The sequence below is a fragment of the Fringilla coelebs genome, assembly GCF_963513975.1.
Source record: "Fringilla coelebs genome assembly, chromosome: 6".
Classification (NCBI taxonomy): Eukaryota; Metazoa; Chordata; class Aves; order Passeriformes; family Fringillidae; genus Fringilla; species Fringilla coelebs.
Window position 1 is genome coordinate 26,575,956 of NC_140034.1, and position 25,856 is coordinate 26,601,811.

A 25,856-nucleotide genomic window follows, 5' to 3' on the forward strand; every position below is an offset into this window, starting at 1 on the left:
CACTGGTGCAGGCACAGCCAGTTATTGCTCATCACCTGCTCCAGGCTGGCACTGGCTGCTGCCTGGGCTGCAGATGTTCCTGGGCAGTGCAGGACTGATGACGAAATAAAACACACTGCATGTTTCATAACTACAATGCTCTTGTTAACTTAGAAACAGAAGACATTTCATTTAATTTTGGACTAGATAAAATAATTCAGCGCTGCATAATCCAAACACTGTGACAGATGTTATAAAAGGTTATTACATTAAAAACTAAATAAGCTAGGTTTTATGTATGTGCTGTCTTTGTCACCGTGTAACCTACTGTATAAACAAGCATGACAAAATTGCTGATTGACAGAAAATGCATTATACAGTAACAGTAAAAGATGAGAGATTTCAGTTGATTATCAGATGTATTGGTATATGACTGAGAGTCAGTATTGTTTCACTCCTGGATATTTAATATGCAGTGCATATTTTAAGTTAAGAGAAGAGCTTAATGTACAGGAGGTATGGTTTGAGAACTGATAGCATGAGATGCTATTGCAAATGCTATTTTTTAATCCATTAAACACCTACACTCTGAGCAGTTGCATGGAAAAATTAGCTACTGGCTCTATCAGTGCTGCACAACCCTAGTCTGGTAGGACTACTTAATCCTGTGGTGAGAAGATAATTTAATCTTCAGATTCATTCTTTCCTCAGCTTTAAGTGAGCAAAGACTGCTCTATTGTGACAGTCTGTGGATGTTATGATATAGATTATTGTTTAATAGTCAAAAATGAGATTGAGCAAGTTAAGGTCACGGTTTTCTTGCAATAATCACAATAATAAATAAATGGGTAATATTTAATTTCCCACAACACCTGTCATATAAACTGGGGGAAAAAACCCAGACAAAAATGCACTGTAAAAGCTGCAAAATATTTACAGCATGATTTGCTGCGTGCATGCGTGCTTGGTTTTGTGCTCCCGAGGACACTCTAAATAAATCCAAGACATTGTTACGTAAGTCAAAGAATTTGGCCTTTTATTCCTCTCAATACAATCAATACTTCTCGAAGCACAAAGAAAGGAGTTAAAATAAATGCAGTACCATTTATCCATGAAGAAGTTTGGCAAAAATATTTAAGCCAAAAGAAGTTGAATTCCAAAACAAAGCAAGTTAAAATCTTGTTTCCCCTGATAAAAACATTCTACGAAATCCAGGCAGGCTGATTGAGACACATTTTTCGACACTTTATGCTAAACTCTGTCTTTTTTTTCTCTTTTTAAATTTTCTTTAAAAAATTATATAAAACATTTTTTGTGTGAAAAATCACACCCGAAAATTCTGTCCAAATGGAGACTGGAACAATGCCTTGTAACAGTGTTAATTGTCACCATGGAAACCAGAAGAATAAGCCATTTTGAAACTGGTATAGAAGGCACACATTGAGCAACTCAAGCATTTTTCAGCCTCCCTCGGTGTTAAGGAACAAGATGCCTAGTCACTGAGAGGTCAGAGAAAGAAATCATCATGAAAGGTTCGTAGATGTGCACTGTCTGGTAAACAATAAAAAAATCTGTACACAGTTAACAACTCTGTAAGACTGTGCACAGCATCTTTCAGAAAGAGAAACACCACAAAAAGATGATCAGGAGATCAGCAGATTCCACCCCTTGAGCAAAACTTTAGGGCAATATTATGCGAACCTTGCCCCTAAAGCTCCCTGGGAATTCTGTTGTTGTAATAAAACTTCAGAAGAGAAAAGAAAAAAAAAAAAAAAAGCCTGCATGATGGAATTCAAAATAATGCTCTAAAAGCACACAGAGAGATTAAGACATCCATTGTAAGACTTTTGTATGGTGCTTCTGTTGGTTATAGTGAAAAGAGACCAGACATACTGAACACACAGTGGAGCTATGGCTACGAAGTACAGAAGAATTAAGCCAATGAACTTTCTCCATTACTGGAATAAGGGTGTGCTATTTGTAGATGTTCTGCATTCCATCATTGACATGCTAACAAAGTATCTTCAGTCACATGGCACGGTAGGATATACAACTGAGATCGGAACTGAGTGCCCTGCAACCTTAGTTTTACCTGCATTGAAAGTCTAAATTTTAAAGATTTGCCTTTTGGGATGTTTTGTCTGTGGCAGACAGCAATAAATACAGACATATACCCTCGGTCTGCATGTGGGTGCACAGTCAGCAATGGCTCACATTTGCAAAACATGCTGCATGCATAAAATTGAGTAAATAATATTCTGCAAGCAAATTCACCAAATACATAACATAAATATATATATATATATAGAGAGAGAGAGAGAGAGAGACATACACACACACATGCACACACACACCACATATATATATATGCATACATAGCAATATTTGTCCATCATCTCTTCACACACATTCTCACTTTGCTTTCTGGATAATGTTTGCACTCTTCATGCTAGGCTTCATGGTGGCCCCTTAGGAAGCCCATGCCTAATGCCATTCAGTGGTGAACAAAGAGTCTTTTTATTCTAAAGTCCAGGGTCCAAAGCTCAGCTGTATACAAGCAAAGTGAAGGAATCTGCTAGAGGCCAGCCTACACTTCACAATAGCTCTTAATGCTTCTACCTTTTTGGTACTGTCAGTGTGAAACATTTTAGACACTGTCCAGAAGCTTACTTATATTTCTTATGTTGTCAATAGCACTAGAACCTCTGGACAACATTCAAGATCTGGGCAGTGTGATCTGTCTAGATGAAAAGCAGTTTCTGTTTCTTTCAAACTTCATGTATTTCTGCATTAGCAATTTATGGCAAATAATTGCACAGAGAAATTATAAAGACTCCTACAATTGTCCTTGTAAATTAATAATAGGCTTTCTTGATTGGGATAAATTTGCTGCTGAGGCTTTGGAAAAATTAAAAAGTGCAATGTCATTTAAAATTGCCAGAACTCATAGAGCAAATTACATCTGAGGTTAAGAATCAGTTTTTCCTCTTCTAGTTTATTCCATTTGCATGATCTGGAAATCATATTACATTGCCTATGTATTGTTAATTGGACATAGATTGCATTATCTTTGATATAAATCAAACTACAAATATTAAAATGAATTGCAAATTCTGTAATAGAAGATCATAAAACAATCTTTTTTAAGTATCTCCCATTAATAATTTAATTCCAATTATATCACTTGGAAAACTCAAGAAGGAGAGTGCTAACTTATTTCCATTTGCCTTTTTCCCCTGCAAATAAGCACAACAGCACAATATGTATTTGTGTGAGAGTGCATGTGCATATGGGTGCACGCCTCTAAGACAAATCTTAGCACTTTCGTCTTAAACCCCTACAGACACCTGAGGTTTTTCTGTTTCAGAAACTATGCAGATTACACGTCTGCTATGCATTTCCTCCTGTGGCAGCTTGAGAAATAAACACATAGAAAGAAATATTAAGCAACTTCATGAACTGAATTTTGCCTACATTAAAAAATTATGCAGCTGGTATTCATTGTTCTGACTTTTTTTTTTTTAAGAAAAGTGATCCCAACACTTTAAATTTTACTATATATGTAATATCTTTTTGAAGACTTTGTGTGCCCTTTAATGAATTTATATTAAATATTTAATACTGTTTAGGGCATATCCACTACTACCAAAAACAGTTATATTCCCAGCAGTCCCACTGTTTCAGGCAGAGGGCTTGATTGATCCTCCTAGCCTGAATTGAGTAGAATGAAAAGAAGCAGTTGGAAAATAGCTGCAATCATTTAATGCAGATGACCTCTGACAGGCTCACAGCTCTTCTATCGGAACAGAAATTTGCATGGGGTCTCTGTGCAGAGGAACAATGTAACCTAAATGGTAGACAATCTTTATTCTAATGAAGTGGGTGTCAAGGTCAATGTAAAACTGCAATGATAAATGGTGCACCACTAGGCAAGAGAAGTTGCATAGGCATTGTAGTGCTTTCACATTAATTGAAGGCTGAAATGCACCGAGTGAAAGCACAAGACTCTCTTTTCACCATAATGTGTTAATGCACAAATGTTTAAATGTTTTATTCAAGCCCCTAGCCTGTTGGCACAAATCTTATTGCAAACAAAAATACAATAGTTGGCCAATAACCAGAAAAATAGAACTTTTTATTAGCTTGCCTTATTTCTTGAATCCCTAACAACTTCCACAATCTACTCAGAGTATCAAAAGAATAACAAGTCTCCAGACACCTAATGTAATTCCCATGATCCTTTTTCTATTTAGGATATCTGTCTTTAATTAGTTCCAAACAAGCAAGCCTTTAGACAAGTCTTCATTAGATACCATTCCCAATGAACTAACTGCGAGAAGAAAAGTCATGCTTCAATATTATTATTTCCCAGATTCCAAGTTTTCTTTTAGTATATAGTTAACATCTCCAGGTGCCTTTTGTTCTCTCAAAGAATTAGACCAGTAAAACTGGGTTTTGTAATGCAAAGAGTTGTGTGCCTAGAGTGGGGACTAAACTACAATCTGTTATTGTGGCTTTGTCAAAACTGCAATACAACTATAATTATAGTACTTCATCAGTCGATCAAGCAATTTGTGGAAGGCAGTACATTTTGTCTTATAAAAATGAGGAGGACAGTAAGCTGCTTTTTAAAATCCTGAGCTGCTTAAGCTTGTTAAGGGTATATTGTTTGCTAATACACTCATTAGCAGCCAGGCATTTTAACTTCATCAATTAAACAGGAAATGGCGTTGCACCATTAGTTTCACAAAATGCTAAAAAACAGATAGCAGTCTACAGTTAAGAATTTTAGAAATTCTATTTTAACCTGCAAACTGCATTATACATTTCAAACCATTTTTATGCAGGGACATATACATGGGGAGTGTGTGGGTCTGTCTGAGCATGAACGTAGGTGGTGAAAGCCCTGCAGATACTTGTGAAGCTAATTATAAATATACACACACATACACCCACTTGAAATTTCCTAAGTCCCCTAAGGATTGCTGCTGAAGCACAACGTCATTTCTTGACACCGATGAACATTTACTCATCTGAGTAATCCCAAGCATGACAGAAGTTTATTCCTGTGAACTACTAACAGCTCTCCTGGATAACTAACAGGTTCACAGGATGACAATTTTCGAGTATTTATCAGCCTTTATAGTGTTAGGCTCCTCTGTGCAAATAGGCATTAACAATATGATTAGAGATATTAGACAAGGAGTTATAGTTTGTTATTAAAGAGGATCTGCAGTGCTTTCAGTTTCTGGGGATCTGTGAGCGGCACATACTATACAACGCCATTTCTATTTTACAACTCGCCTGAGCAAGGGAATTTTCCATATGGAAATCAGTCTTCAGGATATTGCAATTCAAAGAATAAACTCCAGTGGGGGGGTTGGGCGGGGGATGGGAGAATTGTAGTGTAAAGGAAAAAAAACCCAACCCCAAAAAAACCCCACGTTAGTGATGAAACTGTTTAAAAAACTGTACAGCTTCATCTGTGTGTGATTTGTCAGGTCTGAAGCTTTGACGTGCCCAAGGGGCAGACCCCAGCGGGGCGCAGGCTGCAGAGCTAAATAGCTGTGAAAGAAGTCTTAATGTAGGATGGAATTCAAACTAACCTTGACATGACCTCGGGAAAAATATGCAAAAAGTAAAATGAATGCACTCTGCAAGATACATCCTAATTTTGTGGCCGAGCTGGTTAGTTTCACAAACATAACTGGGACGTTAAAAGCAAAATAAAACGCGAGGAAAAAGGGGAAACTTCGGAATTCAGAGTAAAAACTCAAGCAGGCATGGGGTGTTGCTGTGGAGGCATGTGAATCATTTGGAAACAATCCAAATAAAAACCAACACCGAACAATATTGTTGTCAGCTTGTCTATTCAGGAAAATTGTTTTTTTAGGTTGAATATAAATGACACAAAGCCAAGATTACATCATTGCATTACAAAGTCTGTTGTGGCTTTTAGCCGAACAAGCCCCATGGATCTACTGGTTGATGGCAGTAATTCAGTAAGAAGTTTAAAAGGCTTGGTTGTTTTGGTTTTTTTTTTTTTTTCTTTTTTTTAAAGCTTTGCTACTCTAAATATAGCAGAATTTTGCTCAAATATTGATTATTTAATTTTTCTGAAACCACATCCCTGGGTTTGTTCTGCAAGCTTACTACTTTATACAAACAATGAAAATTTGAATGGGTATATTAAGCCTTGATTTGGCTTTATTATGCATTTGGCCTGTCTTGCACACTGTTCAGTTAAGCAGGAAGACATCCACCCTAATATAGCAGCCAAGAACTGGTTTATTCACTAGATATATGGAAATTGTAATTGAGCGTCAACTTGCATTGACATTCAATCCCATTACCTTCAGAATGCAATTTTGCAGCAATACCAGTTATTTACTATACTATTAACCAGTTTTTAAACATAATTAAATTCTGAGAACACATAGCCAAAATACAGTTGCCTCAATTCATATGGCGAGGGTAATCCAGCACCAGGTGCATAAGAGCCCACTAGATCCGAGCTGGCCACCCACCTACAGTTCAAGGCCAACCCTGGCAGGTATGCTAGAACATGGTGCCACTGCACAGGTTATAGTGCAGGTAAGGCCACAGAGTTGGTACATTTCATGTTTAACAACCCATCAGTCTTGTGAACCATGTGTTTTACTGGCATCTTTGGCTGCTTTATGAAGGAATTTCTGAGACTGGTCTTGCACTGATGTCAACAATGCTGTTGGTTTTAAGTTTGTTTTCGTACCTTGCACCAGAGGTGGGACTTCCAGTACAGACAAATACAGATGCAACCAACAGACATGCTTAACATATTAGGGTAAATTTACAGCTAAATTTACATGTATGTAGTTGCCTGGAGAATTGTTATTAAATTTTTTTAAATGGCGTTCTTTAGAAATTAATAGCTACTATACTGTTGGGTTAATGCTCAGGTATAGTTTTTTGAGGGGAAAAAAATCTCCACAGAGTAAGGAAGATTCCAAAATACTGGTGTATTACTACAATTAGTCCATTATTGACCAGAAAATGCAATTGAAGTTGGAGAAAAAGTTTGGCCTGGAAACAAAAAAGGTGTAGTTGCAGCTCCATCCTTGGCTGGATATTCTTGAAATCTCATACTGATGCATTTTTACTTTTACATTTTTACCAACTAAAATACAACATTGTAAGATTATGGAGATTTTTTTGAGATATTCAAAGAAAATCATTTATAACCTGTTATCCTCTCTTCTGCTAAGCTGTGCTTGCTGTTGCAGTATGCATGAAACATAAAATTGGAACTCCTCTACACAAAGATTTAATTCCAAATGCACCTACTATTGTCAGGCTGCACATTACGGGCATCATTCTGTTTTGAAATGGATGTTCTTGTGCATTAATCTTGCACAGACTGGCTCTTCTGAAGTCCTTATTCCATTGTTACCCCACTAGATTGCTAATGGGGATCAGTAATATCCTTCCATGAGACAAGCTTGACTGAAAATCTACAAATAAATTATTCGCTCTTCCAGCAACACTACTGGGATGTGTTTGGGGTAGAATATCTCTGGATCCTCATCTTCTTACCTATTTGCTATATTTTTTCATGGGAGAAGAGGATCCCCGCTGGAAAAACATCCAAATGGAAATTGAAGCTCCTCAGATCAACAGCGGCAGAGCTCAGTCTCCACCAAGGCACAGGTAATTCCACAAAGATCAGTACACACACTGCTTCAGGCACAGCGGCTTTAGTAATGCAAATAACTAGACCTTGTCAACTGTGAGAAAAGAAAGTCATCCCTGGCCTGTGACAACAGCCCTACAGTCTTCACAGGCTGATGATCGACCTCAAGTCAAGGTCAGAGAAACTCTGCATCTAGCTTGCTCAGTCTCCCACCTCAGAACATGTGGATCTCAGTTCCCACTACCTGTAGTATCTAGAGTAACAACGTGATTTTTAGAGTAATTGAACTTTTTCCTACAGAACTTACACCTGTTTGACTGCCCGTCCAACTGCTGATTGGAAAGCGTTCTGACAGCAGATTTCTCAGTTTGCCCTACAGTTGTAATGAAAATGTTATTTTTATTTTAAAATAACTGTATTAGCTGTACTGTAAAATAACTGTACTGTATTAAATGCAGTGAAAGCTCTAGCTTTTACAATGTGCTATTTGAATTTTTCTTTATAATGTCCCTGTGCTATGTCAAAGCTGGGACATGCACCAGGTCCATGGGAAGTGCTAAAAGATCTCCACTATCTAAAACACTGGCACATGCTGCAGTTCCTGTTACATCAATACCATTACAGCGATATCCAAACTATTGCAAAACACATTAAAAACTAAGTCTTATTGTTAACTGCTTATGATCATCTGCAGAGAGCCATACTCTGAACCTTCCAAGAGACACAGCAAATAATAGTGATTCTCTTTTCCAGTACAGATTAATGTTACTTAAACAAAAGGAGAAATTTGGCACCCTGCCCCCCCCAACCTTATCGATGTTTACAATGAAATAATCTCACTTTAGAAGAATTTTATTTGTTAAGAACTCAGTATTTCATTTCTAATATTATTCTAGGAGAAAACATAGTACTTTTATACAAAAGAAAAAATATTCTCAATTTGGAATGTTATTTTTATGATCAAATACAAACTGCTCTCAAGAGCAAATATATAACAGAACTGCTGACACAGCCTAAAGTATAGCTGTGTGAATGCTGCAGAAAAAGCTATTTCAGAAAACATTTTTAGCAATAGGCGAAGTCCAACTTTGTTTAAACCTGAACTTTTTTTTTTACAATATCAAGTAATGTTAACAGCATGCTGAAAATGTTAAGGCTAAGTGTACAGTGTCAATATAGATTGAATCTCTCTGAAAACTGGAAATTCAAGCTTTTAAAACATAATCCAGATGTTTGGCTTTTAATCATATTTCAAGAAAGAGGAAACTTATGCAATACAAAATTCATACATGCATATTTCATTAGTGTCTTTCCTATCACTGAATTAAAAATTTCTAACATATGTTTTCCTCAAACAGATAATGTTTTAAATTAGAAGAGTTGGCAAGAAGTTGTACACCTCACAAATGTCACTGGAGTATTTTAAATTAAAATAAAATATTTCATTTTTTATGTTATTAACAGCTTTGATAGCAAATGCTATAGCAGTGATCATTTTTGGCCTTATCAATAGGAAGTTCAATAGTCCCTGAAACAAACTAAGCATATAAAGATGACTGAGCAGCAAGAACTAAGGACTAGACTTCTTCAGAATACCTGAGACTGATAACACCGTGACAGACCTGTGAGTATTTAACACAGATGCTTTCCATCTTCCTCACTGGTGATCAAAACAGGACAATACTATGTTTCTTCAGCAAAAACCAGACAATCCTGAAGATGATAGAACTTTTTCTAAGATATATTTCAATTCTAGAACATTTAAAACACCACTACACTAGCTGAATAATATTTAAAGGCCTATATCACAGCGGCCACTGTTTCTAAAAGCTAGTATAAATGATAAATTGTATGATTTTTTTTAACCTCCAGAGTCTTAGAAAATTAGACTCTGAATTCATTTGTAAAAATGGAGTTTCTGAATGTAATAATATTTTAATATTTTAAATAATTCAAGACAGACAAAACTGAAGACATAAATATGAGAGGAACTATCACACATATAATGGGAAAAGTGAAAAAGACATAAAAATTCTACCTCTGGCTACCTGCATGAGGCATTGGGCCTGCTCTCTTAGACCCCTCCAAGAAGCCTGTGAAGCATGCTTGTACACTACCCCAAGCAGAAATTTGCTGCTGTTATACTGTGATGTGATGGAATGAGATGTGACTATGGACTTCAAGTCTGTGCAGGAATGTTGGAAACTAAATGCAGGACATGCTGAAAGCATCTCTCTGTATCTCCAGCAGCTGCAGGAGATACAGAGCTGCAGGAGATGCAGACACTTTGCCTCTTTCAAAGGGCCACCAGCAAGGATATACCTAATGCAGCCTTTTACAGGCTCAAGCTAGCTATGTTTCAATGAATTGCAGACTTGCACGAGTCATGTGAGATAGAGAAATAATATTTTTGATTTAAAATGGGAAACTGAGGTACAGATGGACATCATGTACAGCCCCAGGGAGGGAAGGTCTCTGATGTGGGAGCACAGGTCTTCCAATAGTCACTCCACTATTCTGTCCAAGACAGTATGTTTTCTGAGCTCAGAACTACTTAACACTCTGTTTCACACTAGGCTAAAAAGAAAAAAAAAATAGCTATAGCACTCACAGTATATTTTATTCACTGCAGAAAATAGCTCTACACATTCTTACATTCTCAATGATATTTAGGAGCTAACACTAATAGTTACCTTTAAAAGAGTATGAGAATGCAGTGACACTGAACTCATTTTGTGACTGAACAACTATTGAGACAGAAATAAAAGAAACTTTCCCTCTGTTTCTTTCTATTTCCCTCATTTCAGGTGTCTGTTCTCAAGGATTTATGGTGCTGTTATACGTGAACTCTGCTATTTGTTGGCATGATGAAAGCTGAAAGCTTCTTCTCATCTCTAATGGCATTCTGCCAAAATATCCTCTGACAAAACTTGGGTTGATTCACAGACCTGAAGTTCCAAACTTGTCATAATCTAGCCTCCCCACTTGTATAAAATGCACCCTAATCTTATCATCTCTATCTCTTATCATCATATTAAGCTGTTGGATTTCTGGCTTGGAGAAAATCTTTTGCTATTGCATCTGTCCCTGATTTAAAGACACAAATAATAGTAAATTCACAGAATACTTCGTAAAATTATAAACTAACTTATTTCATTGTTAGAAAATGTTTGACTTCTTCCTGGGTTTTATTTGTTTACTTTTAACTTCCAGATGTTTTATCTTCTTATACAGTTGCCAATAGCTTGAATGTCTGTGAAAGCATGAAGTTACTACAAGAATCAAACATGAAAACAGATGACTTGCATGGATCTTGAGTTATCTCTGGTTGGTGTTTCTGAAATTACAATTTATAGAGCCATAACATAGAGAAGATGAACTATTTTTGCAGAGGTTAGTAAACTCAAATACACACATTTTGGAGATTCTTAAGGTGCTTGGTTTTTCCTAGGAAGCAAATTTTTGATAACTTGGCCCTAATATAAATGAAAAGCTATGGATTTGGATTTAATCTGTGTTTATGGACAGCATTGCCTTGTGCTTCCATTTTGCCTTATGTTTGTTGCATTCTCCTGGTTCACTTAAAGATGGATGCTATTCATGCTGGAAAGGCAAATAGGGAGCAGAAGAAAAAGAACATAGCAGCAGGTGAAGTTGGTGACTAAAAAGACCACGTTCAGAGTATGAATGCCATACTTGCTCCTATGGAATAACACCACTGAACATTAGAAATCCTAATAATCAATGAGAGTTTCATCCACAACATGAGTATTTTCTACTGTGCACTATCAACTGCTCTAGATTCACTCTGGAAATTGTCAAGTTGAATGCCAAGTGATCTTGACAGACCAAGGAATCTGCCCCTTTGTATTTAGCACTTTGTAATGAACAGCACAACACCTGCATAGTAATAGAATCTGTCTTAAGGCAATTAAAAGAAAAAATAGTTCTGTAAAGATACAGCAACACAATTGTAGAAATTGATTTCAGCAAAAAAAATCACAAGTTCATGATGACTTATGTTGTCTCATTGAAATGCTAAACTCTGTGCTCTAAACAAACTATAGCATCGATATTCAAATCTATGTAACACTTGCAATGTCAGTGGATATAGAGACTTGTAAGTTATTGCTATTTTAATGTCTGAATTCTAGAAGATGAAACAGGACATGTCTTGAAAATGGGAAAAGATATGCATATATCTGAGAGGGGAAAAAAAAATGCTTCAAAGGACTGCAGCAGCAGGAAATACCAGGACACAAAACCAGTAGAGAAGTAATATAATACAAAGCAAATTTAGGATATTTTGAATGTACATCAGCTATAGTGAATACTAGGGAAGACATGAACTTTTGTCTTTCTGGCATTCTCTCAAGAGATTCTGGTCCTGCTTTGTGGAAAGCCTGTTCTGGTTACCATGCATGCCACAATAGCTGCCTGGCTGTTCAAATACAAATTAGAAAAGATCTGTGGCCAGTAAAAATAAGATATATGCTTACAGTCATGTGTATTGATGTCTTCAACTTTAACTGCTGTCTGTTTAATAGATGTTCGTTATGGGAATATTTGTAGGGAATTTAGTGGTCCCAAACAAAGATGGCAAAATGTAAGAAAACAAATCAGAAAGGATGATGGATAAAGAACAAGAGTCCATTGCCTATTCTGTGTTTTTCAAAAATTTTAAAGAATATGTTCTATTGAGAATATCAGCAAAACCTGTGACTGATTTTTATGGTGACAGAACCTTGGTCAATGATATCTGCACTTCAGTGACATGAGTAAAGTGGTCACACTTCTAGCTTTAAGTGGCTGTATTTCCTATCTTAACAATCATTTTATAATTACTAACAATTCTAAAAATAAAAAAGTACGCCTTGCTGAATACTCCACATTCTTAACACTACTACATTCCCTTTTTTCAAATCTATGTCTATATCAACTATTTTAGGCCATTTTGTTTGCTATTTTACCAGAGGTATAATATGTTGCTACAGAACTGAAGTCCAAAGAAACTGAAGTAATGAAAACATATTTTAGAACAGGCCATAGAGCTTTTGTACACTAAATTACTACACTAGCACTACATTAACCCTATTAAAGTTAATTTTTACAGCTCATTGGTGATTGGCATTTGGGGCTGATGTTTGAAGAATTGCCATTGTATTGATTTTATTCTATGCTTCTTGAATAAAGTGTGAAAGAAATGAAAGAAGCAGGATTTAACTGTCCTTTGGTAAAACTCTTAAGCTCTAAAGAAAAAAGTTCAAATATTTAAACCATGCAAAAGTCTTTAGGGACGTTATATTTGTTTTTAATTTTCCAACATTTCATAGGCCTGAAAAAGTCCCACTAGTATGAATACATTTACACTTGATTGGTACCACAAAAAAGACCACGTTCAGAGTACAAATGTCACACTTGCTCTCATGGAATAACACCACTGAACATCAGAAATCCTAATAAACATTACTGCAGACCCTTCTCAGGACGTGAGTGCACATGCTGACAGCACAGTGTAGTAAGCCACCTGCTGGTCAAATCAGCCAATTAGCAATTTTAATCTAATAATTAGAGGATCATAAAAAGAAGAGATAAACATACCAGTGCAAAAACCCCACCAACTAAAGACTAATGGAACTAATGTAAATGTACATATAAAAGGGAGTGATTCTCCGTCTTATTCTAGGTTTTCCAAAAGTGGTCACCACTAGAGTCTGGATACCAATTGATGAAGTAATGCTCTCTTGTGTTAAAAACACAAAGTAGCTATGTTCTTAGGCTTTCACACACCACTTTATACAGTAAGGTTCCATGGCAGGTCATCTGCCACACTATATCAGCCAGCTCCTCAGGAATGACTAGAGGAGACTCTGGATATGAAAATCCTAAATGCTTTGCAAGCAGCTTCCCTGGGAACACAGGCTAAACAAAAATACGTTGGCCGGCATCATTCCTTAGAAGGGTGTAGGAACTAAGCCTACTGTGCCCATGGGTCTGGATCCAAATATAACCAAACAAAGCAAGGACAACAGTCAATGTACTGACCACACTGTGCATTCAGACTCACAAAAGAAGGGCTTGTGAAATATAAGTTGCAGAAATGCCTGAACAGATGAATTCTTTTCAGAATTTCAGCAAGACCCTCAATTTCTGGATGAGCCAACAACTAGAGATCAAAACACGGGAAAGTGCCCAGTTTTGAGATTTACTCAATCAGAATCTGCTGGAGTTAAAATCTGCAGCAATAGGACAGCAAATTCTGGCCATGGCAGGTTAAGTTAGCAAGTTAAATGACATAGCTACAAAAAAAATTTAAAGATGCAGCAGCTTCTGAAGAACCTGTAAAACTGACCTTATGCTCCTGAATGGAAGAATTTAGAGAGCACAAGAGTGCAATGCAGAATGCATGTGACTGGAAAAGGTGTGTGTTCTATGCTATTTTTAGCCTTATAAAACTATTAACATTAATAGAAAAGCCTTTCCTCACAAGACTTCTACATGAAATTCACAAAAATATCATATTTATGATCCAAATGGTCTATGCTGATTTTAATGAAACCAAAAACTTGAAGCATCAGATCTCCCATCACTCTGGGTCTCCCTGTTTGGACAGTGGAGAGTTGTTCATGACACATATGGGCACCAATAAAAATAACAGTTTTTGCATGGTGTGCAAGTTATTATAGTAGTATATTTCTAGTGACTGACTTGAAGGGAAGGAAACAGGAAAATGGTAGAAGATTAATTTTCTGGCATGAATTCACTTGGGTAAAATACAGGAAATATTTTTCCTCACTATTTAAACATACAGGGGCAAATCAGAATATTTTAGCTACCATTAGAGCATACCTCAGCACTAAAGGCAAGATTTCCTACCATGGCAGTAAAAAGCATTGTCTATGAAAATGGTTGGTTCGCAGAGAGAATACCCTGTTCTTCAGTCAAGATACAGCTTGTGGCAGGCATAGCTTTTAGAAGAGATGCAAAAAACTCTTCCCATATACCTTACAAAACAGGCAACGCTTGCTGTTGCTTGCTGCAATTGGACAGCAATATTCAACGTCTCTTTTAATCTGGCTTCAAACAGGAAGAGTTGAATTAAATTAATATGAACCAAACAGAAATGTTTCCGTGAAATGTATATTTTATTGCTCAATATTTAATACGCTGAGTAACTTTGAAATGTGCCGAGAAGAGCAAAGCTCACTTATTTAGCATTTGTGCTGTTAGACAAAACATATATATATACATATATATACATATATATATATATATATATATATGCACAACTGAGCTAAATGAAAACACGCTTCTTTAAATAGCTATATTCTCCTCTCTTTGCATCTATGCTAAATTCTTGAATATGTTGATCTGATTTTATGGAGGGCTGAGTATTGATTGTTGATGTGTAGAGATAAATTCAGCACTTGAATTGAGAAAAAAGACAAACAGGTAGGATATGGGTCTGTCTGCAGCTGAAGGCAGCTGGTGGTGTCTTAAAGGTGAGCTATTGCCCGCCAGGTAACTCTTGGGGAATTACTTCTCCTGGAAGACAAGTGCAACGTGCATGAGAAGGGAAGAGTTGTGCTGTTGCTTCCAGGCAAGACAGAAATTGCTAGTTTCACTGATTTTAGAAGCCAAAGCTCTCTGAGGGTCTCAGTTGGAAGGAATCCATTGTAACTCCAACTTATCCCACAGTCATTCACTACTTCTGCTATGGTGCCAGGAAAAATCATAGAGGAACTGCTACAGGAGATCAGTATTATCAGGAGATTCTCCTAATGCCCAGTTCCTTCAAATAATTGTACTATTAAATGACTGGTATCTTGCTTCATTGCCCACCCCTCTTCTCCTCTCCCCGCCTTCTCTTTTTTATTTTCTCTTGGCCATTAACCTGTTTTATTCATCACTTCGTATTGACCAAGGCAAAAATCCATAGGCTTTTGCCAAGTGTGCAAAAAATTTGTAAAAGTGTTTGTTTGTGTCTGTTAAAGACAGAATAATCTGCCAACTGTTCTGCCTGTTTTCCTGGGGTACTCCTAATTTCTCCTGGCCAGCAGCAAAGTCCTTCAAAAATCAACATATGGCCCCCACAAATGACTCACACTCTTTCATGTTTTCTGCATTTAGATTAATAGCCCTGTCCAGGTTTCCATTTAAGGGTTGTTTATGGATTGCCTTCTCTTTGACATTTCTCTTTCCTATGCTTAGACTTACATTAGCTACTCACTACAGGAAGAGTGTCAGGTCCATGTTACACTGGAATACCCCTAGAACCTCAGAATGATGAGCACAAAAGCCTACAGATACCTGACAAAATACACAACAGAATGATCTGCTGTTCTTTCAGACCACTGTTCCAAAACATGTTTTTGACACCATGGTGAGCACTGTTGCCCTGAAAAAAAAATTGTAAAATATCCCATGTTTTTGGCATTTCGTGCAAGTATTTTGGAATCAGTTTATACCAGGATTTTCTGACCAATAGTAAATGTTTTGTCCATTGCATTCTGTGGGGTCAGGGTCTTTGCTTTGCCACATTGCATTTTCCAGCAATTTTACTAGGTTAACGGAATTCCCTTTTGCTTCTCTCCAGGGTGATTTGGGGGATTTTCAATTTTACATGTAAGTGCTCATCTTCTTCGGATATGTTATATTCAGCTAGAATGCCAGGGAGCAATCACAGTGACTTTCCTGTTTCTTTCAGGTACTGCTTTGATTATTGTCTTTCAATTGAAACCAGAGCTTGGGTGAGTAGAATTCTTCTAAAACAACTGTAGTAAACTTTAAGATATGGCATCTCTTATTTCAGGGGTTGTTTGTTGATTGACTGCACTTATTCACTGGTTTCATCATGATTTCATTGCCCATCTGCAGTGCTTGGTTGCATCTTTCCAGTCTAATTTTGCTCCTTATCAGTGTTGCTCTGCAGCTGACTCTATAATCCAGCTGGTATCAAATTAGTCATTGATCTAATAGCATAGTTGCAAATATAGCAATTGAATGCCTGGCAGCCTTCTGCATTGCTAGAACACTGAGAATCTTTAGATTTGCTTAAGCCACATTACCGATATCTACTTCTTCATTAAAACCTTAAATTGTCAATGGTTTCAGACACTATATTTTAATTTCAAAGGTAACTGTGATATTCAATCTGGCTGCATGCCTCTTTTTTGTCAAGAATGTTTCTATTTCTACTTTTTCTGTTGCCTGTTACACTACATCTGTTGCACTGAAATGCCAACATTTTCAGCCAGTCTGCATCTGCCCTGCTTCATGGGTTCTTTCAACGTACATCTATATGTGTGCTCTGCTCTTTCTGTTCTGGCACTTCTCCGGATAGTTCTCCCACTGCTTGGAGACATATATTAGATTGGTTTTACCTCAGTGTCTTCCCTCTGAATGGGAACTGTGTATTTCACAAGTGATCCTGGCAAAGAGATACAATTAAGAGATGTTTCATGTCTATAGCTACACATGGTTGCTCTAGTTCCTGGCACCTTACCATATCCTTTTTTTTTTGTTTGTTTCTGTTTTTGGTTAAGAAAACTTTTTATAGCTTTTAATTTGCTTTTCATAATGTGTATCCCTCTGACCAGTTCTTCTTAGAGGCTAAGAAGAAGCCTCTAAGAAGACTTATATACTCTTGCTGAAAAACCAAAATAATAGCAATGAAATTTTTTAGGCAACAAAATGGGATCATATGACTGTCCACTTCTGACCTCTGATGGTGTTTAATTGGTCTTTCAACACATGATAACAAGCTTAGAGTTCTTAGGAATTCTTCCACCTACATAGTAGACACAGTAGAATGTGTCTGGAAGAAGGCAATCAAAAAATAAGCATGTTAGCATCAATACATGTTCAGCTTTTAAAAGTTACCACCAGAAAAATTATATATCTATAGTAGCTTATTTCTGAGAAAAAGCAATGGGTAAAGCAGAGATAAACTCCAGTGCAATGTCTGTCAAAATGTCTGTCTGTGTGCATCACAAATGAGTTTCAAACTGGAGTACTGCATAAACACTATACAGTGGTACAAAAAGTACCCTCTTTTTGTGATATCAGAATGAGTAAGTTGTAAATTTAGAGAGTCTGATCTTCATAGCCTCTTCATCCAAACCGTGGAGAAAGAGGTAAGAGAGAAAGTGTTTTCCTGAAAATATTTCAGAGTACTTAACAAGCTTCTGCTCTGAATTACCCCTTAGAGAAAACTCCTCATGATAGCAGGAGTTTTTGCTCCTATCTACTATGGGAGCAACTACTTTGCTCCCACAGTAGTTAAAGTAGTCTTCACACATGACTCCTTGTCCCAGCGTATTACTGGGGAAATGACAACCTCTGCATAGTTTTCCCTGCAGCTTGTGACATAGCTAGCACATGTCCTTCACATCTGTAATAGCACTGTTGTTCCAGAACAGGATGTGAAGGGCTCTACAGCTCTCTCCCCCCAGAAGCATCTCTTCATAGAGCCAACTTTAATATTTACAGTTTCATGATCACTGGGATACTATATCAACCACGATTTCTGCAATACAACAGCACCCACAAGAAGTTAAGAACCACAATTATTTCACACTCGCCACAGGAATTGGCTGCAGCCTGCCCTAAGCCTCCACTGGACCTGATGCAGCGACAACTGCAAAAATTATGAATTAAAGTACAGTGATTGCTTATTTTACCTTGTTAGAAGGAGAAATTTGGACAAAATGCTGTAGCTATTTTTAGTACAATATATCAAAAGTGTATACACACCAAGTAAAAATATCACCCAACCTTAAGTATGTAAAAAGGTTTCAAATATATACACATAAATATTTTATATTGATATTTTACATATTTTCAATATATAAATACAGTCTATCATATATATTTATAAAAATAAAAATACAATTCATATACAAATAAAAATTCAGGAGATTATAAACCGGTACACTTCACTGCAACTTATTTTTTATCATTTAGACATAAATTCATTGTATATATTGCCACTGAAAGTTTATGGAGATTTAGTGAATTTGGATTTCATATAGAAAACCTGCCAAAAAGCTATTCTGTGGTCATTTGTTTTTGGCTTATTTTTATGAAAGAAATATTACAATATTGATTATTTTTGAGGTATACTGATGAGGACTAATTTGGAAAGAAAATAGTAGTTCCTGTATTATGTTTATGAAGAAAAACATCACAGACAAACCACGTAGCTCCTATGAGTTAAAAAAATGTATATTTTCTCCTGGACTATGATGGGGAAAAATAGGGAAGTGCATTAAAAATTGGCAACTAACTTGAGGAATACAGTAATAATACTATTGTCACCTATAGTTTTTGCTCATGATATTTTTATCTTCACTGCTTTAAAACAGATGGATACGCCAAGCTGCTAAAAAAAAATCAGTATCATGTCCATGCAGAGCTTCAAAAATCATGTTGTCATTGTGTAATTAACATTCCTCATTTTATCTTATTTCAATATATTAACTGGAGAGACCAGTGGAAGGCAGCTTTAAAGTCTCACTTCTTAGGACCTTATCTTGCTGCTTTATAGCAGCAAGGGCACAAACAGAGAGCATGTGGAGTTGACTAAGATGCTTGACGTGATGACTGTAAATTGTCCATGTTTTGCAGCTGTAGTAAGGAATGGTGATGACAGCTATGTGGTACACATTTACTTTTGTTTGAAGTCAAATGCCTCTTTCATTCTAGACACACTGCTTTAATCTCCAAAAAGCTGTCCTGGTTTTTGCTACAAGCTCAGTAAATACTGCATTGCTACAATGTGAAGTTCATCGTCAACATCATGCTGGGAAAAAGTGGGAGAAACCCACTTATTCTTGGGAAATGCATGAAGCCACTTCATGCAGAAATACAGGGAGTCTGCTCAATAGAAATTACAACACTGTCTTCAAAAATGCATGTTTACATTTGAAATATATTGTGAAAGCAACCAAGAAAAAGTAAAATTATTTTTCACATTCTTTTTGTATTCAATTTCTAGATGTTTTAATTCTGTAGATGTAGGAATCGGTATTTCCCTATTGTAATTATATAAGACATTAAAACTTAACATTTCTCTGCTGTAAGTAAGAATTTTCCCAATAATATTTATATTTTCTGCTTTGAAAAATACAAAATTTGCCAGAATTAACAAGAAATTTAATCCTATTACAGGAACATATGAACCACTGAAAAATGAACTAGTTGTTATAGAATGGGTCACAAAGGAATTTTTACTCTGTTCCCCAGTGCAACTGAAGTGAAAATACTTGTGCAGAAAAATGTAACCAATTTCATCACCCCTCGTAATAAGAGAGAGGGAAACTTTGCTGTGTCAGGTCCTGAACTCATTTAGTTAACGCTGTAATAGCAGTCAGACTTTTACTGCTATTTAGTATATCATGCATTTTTGAGACTTCTCATACAAAACATCATTTTCCTACGTAGAGGAGAAAGTCATTGAGGTTCTTAATCTGCTGGGGAAAAAAACCCAGCCTACCACATGAAAATTACTGAACTTTGTGAAGAACAGTAACTGAAGCCTGTTTTGTGCAAAGTCATTTTAAAATATGTGACAGTTAAAAACATACTACAGCGTAAGAAGCAAAGATTAACTTCCACTGAGGCATGTATCAATCCATGTATGTAGACATCAGTACAGACATACTATTATCTAAGACATGTTATTGTTAATGAGTATCTCTATGGACATTATTTAGCACATACATTGTCAGATAAAACTTTGTCAGATAAAATAAAAGCTTTCACTTTGGGACATAATTTGCTAATAGGATGAAAGTAATTTTTCATAAAGGCGGTGATTTTTTGCAAGGTAGCCTAAAAGTTGATTAGCAAACTATAATGACTATTCTGATTGCAATTAAAAAGCCCTTCCAAATGGGTCAACACACCTAAGTGCTATCTGCAGTCATTTAGATTTTAACATCATGGTTATTACTTATTATCAGGCTGCACAATGAGATATTGATTACTTTTAACCTTTAGAGCTCAGAATTCAGGAAAAGTCGAGGCACCAGCACAGCCTACCTTTCCTGTCTAATAAACTTATGGCCTTTAGTGGAATTCTAATGATTCCTATTGGCAAGGCAGAACTGAAATTAGTTTATTCTTTTGGCTCATGCAGAAATGATGACATGCCTAAAAATACTGCATGCATAGCAGATTTGTAGTTACTCCCTACAAGGGGCTCAATCCTGACGTGTGCTGAGAGCTTCCTCTAAACTGACAACCATCATTTTCTTCCTGACTAAAACCGACTGTTTTAGCAATTCCATGCAGGCACTGAGGGGTTACCAGACAGACAGAAAGCATCCTGGACTGTGCAGAATATGCAGCTTAGGAGCAAATATCTTCACATTTTATAGTTTATAACCAATCCCCTAAGCATATTGTCCAAATATATCACTCTGCAGGCTGTTAATCTTTTAATAAGTTTTCTTTATATGGAAAATCTACTTGAAATAAAGACTGAACTGCAATGCAGCTTCAGTAGGTACACGGAACTTGCTTTAAATGGAACAAAGTAATCCAATTAAACTAATCTGGTTTACAAGTTAAAATGATACGAAGAACATTAATTGATCCTTATAGGCTGCTGCTATTTGAGCCGTCTCTCTGTTTGTGCAGCATTTGGAACCGCTTTGCACATTTGTATCCTCTAACAGCAGAGAACTCAGGCCCCCAGTTCAGGAGAATTATGGGCAAGAGAAACATATAACTCTTATGTGTTAGATTAATTTGCAGAACACTTGGCATTTTATTGCCAAGTAGTCAAATTGTTCCAAGTTGTTCCGGAAGGTTGTTATTAATAGTATGTTTTCTGAGGAAAGTTCTGTCTACTTTTGGAACTGCATTTCTGTTGCCAAGGAAACTCCTTGAAGCACAGCATTCTAGGAGCACACTGCTGCTTTTGTTTGCCAGTATCCTATTCATATCATCTAAGTAAGCACTTTACATACTTTAGCCTCCAGTTTCAAATGTTGAAATCTTTATGTATTTATATTACCACGTTAAATATAGTTTCTGCTTCTTTTTAAACTCAGGGACTCTTGCAAGATTATTTTAACAGTTGCATTAAAAAACAGTTTTTTGTGGGTTTTTTTTTTTTTCACAAGTTTGCAATAAATTAGTTTTAATTTGAATAATAGCTCCATAGGTTATAGCACTAGTCCTTAAGTGTTAATTATCTTTTCACTCTGAAATTAATGTAGTCATTTCCTACTGACTCCTCTACACCATTATTGAAGTGCTGAGGAAAACATGTCATTGAGTTCTGAGCCAGAACTGTTGTTGTGATTAATCCTGGTCACATGGCCAATCTCTGCCAAAAGGAGATCACTGAAAAAAGGTGACAAAGACAGTGATTTCCTGTCAGCAAAGAGTACGACAGGGCTGTCTAGAAGTGATGCAAATGAGGGAAACTTTCACCACGGTTTGTTTGATCCACTCCGGGCCGCAGCACACTGAGCCAGCGAGAAAGGCACAATGGAGCAGCAGCACACCCAGAGGAGGAAATTAACTGCACCTTCCAAGCAGGGATAGAGCTTCCAGCAGGGAAACAAAAACTGCTGGGAGATTTTTTTCCCCCTCAACTTTTTTTGAAATATATCCTTAGTTTTTGATGTGCATTTTTGTGTTATTTAATACAGTGGACCACTTCCCCTTGATGAAAGAGCTCAGCAGTTAACCTGTTCAAAAGCTGTACCAACTAAATGCTTTCAAAATCTTTGCACTACTACATATGGATCTTTTTCCATCTATCATAATCGTTGCTGAAGAATTAATAGTAAAAGACTTATGGCTTATGCAGGTTGCAGTAAATCCACCATACACTGCTTGTAATCAGAAAAAAAAATATTTAATTTATTTTATATTTTCAGATGCTTGGTTAATTTTGTTCTGAACATACTAACAATTTTAACAATCATACTGTACTTATTTAAATAGGGTTTTAATCTAACACAATTAAGTTTTGTAATTAATCTTCAGAGGAAAATGGAAAGAATTATCATTAACTTTTCTGCCAGTATACTCACTTCTAATCTCAACAGTTCTTGTAAATACTGATTTGCTTCATTTTTGAACATTCAAGGTACAGAATCACTCAAGTTCCTACTAAAGGGCTAATTAGCAGAGTTTAAATTCTTTGGGTTTGATCCTTCGGTAATGGCATATGAATACAGCTGAAGTCAATGCAAGTTCTGTGTACTTAGAGCTTATAAGATCAGGCTCACATTCAGTAGATTAAAATGAAATAAACATGATACATTTGGCTTCAAACTGAGCTGCTATAGAAGTACAAAGAAGTAAGAAGCCAAAACATGGAAGTGTTCCTTTTAGTTTTTGCTTAATAATTAGATAAAGCATTAGAGGAAAAATAAACTGTCATCAATTCATTCTTTTACTGCCATTTTATCAAAGACTAGCTGATTTTCAAAATCATTAGCTACTTTAGGGCTATAAAGTAGAAATCATTTAGGTCTATGTTCTCTATTTTTAAAATCTATGAACTGAAATCTAGGAAGTCTGGAGAAAGTAGTATATTCATATTCAGTACTACAAAAAAATATGGCTATGTTCTTCCTATCATAAGGGCAAAATAAAACCTAGTTAAGAGAGATAATAGAGATCTAGTAAAAAACTATGGAGTTCCTGGAATATTGGAAAAAAAAATTGAGAGTCGACTTAAGTACACATTGCCTCTGAAAATAGATACTGTGGAAATACTCTAACCATGAAAATATATTTCATTTTCCTATATACAATATTAGCATTTACATATTGTGTTATGCTGCTTTAATGTATGCTTGCCCCTTCTGAATTACCTGTTTCATCATTGCTCCTTCCCATTCATAGACTCCTTAGGGGCAATGATTACTGTTGGTAATAGTGATACCACAGCAGGTTCCCTGGCAGGGGCTGCTTGCTGAGCTGGCTCTGAGCTGCAATTACTTGTCAGCTCAGCTACTGAGAAGAGAGATCTGTGGTTTTAGGAGAATCCATGAAAATGCAGAGAGTGCAATTAGCAGGTTCACATTTGAAGCTGTAATTGATAAAGAGAAACCCGAGCAAGACCTGTGTTTTCATAACACCCCACATCATTGAGGAGCTCTGGTAATAATAGCTGCCTGGGTTTCTGTCCCTGCAGACCAGAGCGGCTGCGCTCTCTGGGAAGTGCAGGCAGTGCTCAGGAGCACTCGACCATTCACGACTCTCAAAAAGCCTCTGAATAAAATGGGTGTCACCGCTGATTAGAAGAGAGGTTTACTAGGCTAGTTTTATAAAACTATTAATACTCTTTTTGAGGACATGATTCATTGTCACACAAATCTCCAAAATTAGGGATGGTAAAGAGATAGTGATTTATCAGGTCTTTCCTTTGCTAGTACAGAATTGTTCCCTCAATTCCATTAGCTAATGTTATCCTTTGTCTGCTTTTAAATGTTTGAAATTATCGGGCTTTCAACACTTTGAGAGGTTGCTTATTGTCGTGTTGGAGGTTTCTGTTGGTTTTTTTGTGGGTTTTTTTTTGTTTGGTTGGTTGGTTGGTTTTGGGGTTTTTGTTTTTTTTGGTTTTTTTTGGTTTTTTTTTGAAAGAATGATCGTTCTAAATGCAATGCACTTAAGATTTTTACATTACCTGCAAATATTCCTCTTGCTTTGTGAATGCTTCTCAGTCAACTCTTAAGCAAACTCCACATGTCTAGTTAAGGCTTTTATTTGGTCCTTAAAAATTTCCTTGCTGCTCTTACTAGCAAGGTAAATGCAGTGAATATTCACTGCAGGAGGGCAAGGAGTCTATTCCTACCCTTCTTCAAGTGGTTTTGTAGTGACCAAGTACCAGATAAGCAGTTTTGAGATAGGGGCTCAAATCTGGTACAATAGCCTGTGATCTCCTGGCAGAAATTGCAGGAAAAATAAGCTGCCTGTTCTTTGGAATCACTGCTGGTTTGTCTCTGCTGCACAGGCTGCAGACTCAGCTAGCCTGTCATACAAACTTTCTGCTTTTAGAAGTGTCATGCCTATCATGGTTCAGAATTTCATAATATTAAGAAACTCTTCCCATTTTGCATATATAATATTAGCCATTTTTCCACCATATTATACTGCACATATTATTAAATTGTTGCCCTTTTTTACTCTTCTCATCATGCACTATTATCTCAGCCTTACCATCTATAATTATTCTTAGGGGTTACATTTGGAAATAAGAAAGGAAGTATATTAAATAGTATCTAAAACACTTGAACTGGCTGCTTAATCTTTGCTGCTTCTCATATTGATGGATTGTTAAGTTAAAATTTATGTTTATCTATTATTTTTTTTAGTATAGGACTAAAACTAGCAGTTAAATTAGTCATGCTACAATCTGGCCTTATACAGACAGGTGCTAACTACCAAAACGCCTTATTTTAGACTCACAAGAAAATCTTAACTCATTTCTGACATTGTTTATTTCTGAGCCTGACCAAGGCCAGGTCTGTTAATGTGGGAATAAGTCTGATTAAGCACTTAGGAAAAAGACAATAGCAAAAATAAAAAATAATTGTCAAAGCAAGAAATGGAGGACAGTGAATGAAACTCAAAGACTAAAATCGTTTGGATCCAAACTATATTTGCATTTATAAACATATTTTTACTCACATGACAACCCCTTCTTACTGGGTATTTTAAATAGAATAACTAAAATAAGAAAGAATAAAATTCAAAGAGACTATCAAGAAAATAGGATGCCAAAGCAAGAAAAAAATCATTGTATTTAAGAAATTATCAAATCATGCAATCATAGAAGAAAGAGAACAACTTCTATTTGACCTTGAATGTACCATTTATTTGATAAGAAATAAAAAAAAGCTAGAGGGTAGTTGTTTCTTGTCATTATAGTGTTGCTGATTCTGTGGTTAGTTATTAATTTTATTTTTTATGATTCACAATCTGCTCTTTGAAATATGCCATATGCTCAAAGCAATTCAAGGATGACAACTGTCAGAATTACTCCAATAAAAATTGCCTAAATGAGGAAGATTTACTGCAGCCTGATATTTCTGTCGAAAGCCCCTCCTTGCCCCCCCACCCTTCAGACCCATAGCTCCTCAGACACACAGTGAAGCCTGAATCAATTTTAGGAGCAAGTCACACAATTTGAGGAAGTTCTTACAAGTATTATCTATCTAAAAGAAATGATAAATCT

General features: G+C 36.3%; 1 protein-coding gene across 4 annotated transcripts in view; it reads right to left on the minus strand.

The window, feature by feature from the left end:
* The window catches only part of AKAP6 (A-kinase anchoring protein 6), a 214,164-nt gene that overhangs the window by 50,421 nt on the left and 137,887 nt on the right, over window positions 1-25,856 (minus strand). The gene's annotated exons all lie outside the window — the stretch shown is intronic.